Source organism: Schistocerca piceifrons, chromosome 1 (assembly GCF_021461385.2).
Source record: "Schistocerca piceifrons isolate TAMUIC-IGC-003096 chromosome 1, iqSchPice1.1, whole genome shotgun sequence".
NCBI lineage: Eukaryota > Metazoa > Arthropoda > Insecta > Orthoptera > Acrididae > Schistocerca > Schistocerca piceifrons.
Window position 1 is genome coordinate 901,557,176 of NC_060138.1, and position 1,780 is coordinate 901,558,955.

General features: G+C 36.8%; 1 non-coding gene across 1 annotated transcript; it reads right to left on the reverse strand.

Annotated features, from left to right (window-relative positions):
* Positions 1-268: 268 nt before the first annotated feature.
* Positions 269-342, reverse strand: Trnat-agu. The gene has a single exon. It is a non-coding gene; the product is annotated as a tRNA-Thr (tRNA).
* Between the last annotated feature and the right edge of the window lie 1,438 nt (positions 343-1,780).

Here is a 1,780-nt window from a genome sequence, read left to right on the forward strand (position 1 = left end):
TAAACAATGTTTGCAGTTACGCCTGTCATAATCCTTGACATTTTGCCTATAACAAGAGATTCAACAGCTATAAGAAACAAGTGCACTCAATTTCATGCCAAAATATATGTCTGGTTGCAGCGAAAGAGCTTTTGCCTTAAATGAAATTGACTTTTGACATGCACTATTACCTCTAAAATTTTGTCCGGAACCAAAAATATATATCTCTTATACACAAACTTGACGTGTACAGTGTATCAATTAAAAAAAAATTGTCGGATACTTCCGAAGGCACCGGAGGGATTCGAACCCTCGATCTCCTGTTTACTAGACAGGCGCTTTAACCAACTAAGCCACGGCGCCGGCCACGAGGTTCGTGCCATATTAATATTTATAGTAAGGAGCACACACGTTTATAATTCCTTCGTGAAGATTTGCCGGTTATAATACAAAATTTGTTATTTTCCTTCGCGTTATTTTTATAGTGAAAGACCTTCTTTCAGGAACTCCCTTCTTTGCGTCACAAACCAATATTGAACTGCATTTTTTCGGTCACTAGTAGAGAAGCCCACCACTAGAAATGACGTACCGGTACGTTGATTCTGCAGTGACTGATGTTTATTTGCTGTTTATGTTTTGAGTGTTATCCTGTCCTTGCTTCACATCAGCGTGCGTCAATGCCATGATACATCACTGAAAAGTTTCATACAGTACTGTTGGAACATGTTCGTACGCTTTTGAATATACTGAATCTTTGTATCACGAAGTCTGGTCTCCATTAGACTGTTGTGGAAACCGTAATCCTTTCTCGAAAACAGAAATCATCAAAGCGATGTGAAAATTCCGTGAACAGTGAATCTCTTTCGGAAGATGTGTTGCATGTAAATATAGTGTGTGTGATTCAGTGAACTCATTATTTCCGTGTCTGTTAACAATAGTATTAGCACGTTCGCCCTGTATCCCGGTGTGTAACGTCGAATGTGCGCCAAGATCATTTCTAAGGTTATAACGAGAGCATGATTTTTGTGCCCATAGGAAAGAGTTATCTTTTGAGTGAGCACTTACATGTGAAGGATTTATGTCATCAATATATATTCCCTCCCAGGTTACGCGTAGTAGGAACGTCGAAATGTTTTTCCGTAAGCTCTCTACAGATTTTGAATATCATTACAACGCTAGCACAGCTATGAAGATAGCGTTCAAAAGTTCTGTGCATTTCATTTACACCTTTCTCAGGCATTTAATCATTTACATCCGATATCTGGAATGAATCTGTTTATAGCTTTAAAGAGGAAAATAAAGGCCATTTCGCTTATGTTGCGATACTCATAACATCTTAGAAGTCGCTATTTTTTCGATATGGAAAACAACTTTTTAGGTTTTGTACTGGACTTGATAGTATTGTTGAGTCTCTGTTCTAGTAAATTACGCTGCGATGGCATTATGAGACGGGTTTATAAATAACAAGCTAAGGCCATTGAAAGAGACCCAAAAAACATTGTATTTTGAGTTATATCATGCAGTAAATTAACGACTTATAGCCTATCATATAACTGTCCATAATTTTGCATTATTTTCCTGTACTCATTTTTCTCTTTCTTATAGACAGGCATATAATATTTACCACGTTAACGTATTTACTTGGCGCATTTATGCACAAGTATCTGCTACATTATAAAATAAATATCGCGTGAAAGTCTCAGTTCCAAATAATATCAAAAGGGCATTTTATTCTCTTGTACAGACACTATGTCAGAGAAATAATGCTGGAATGAACAGTTATTAACATTTTGCAACTCAA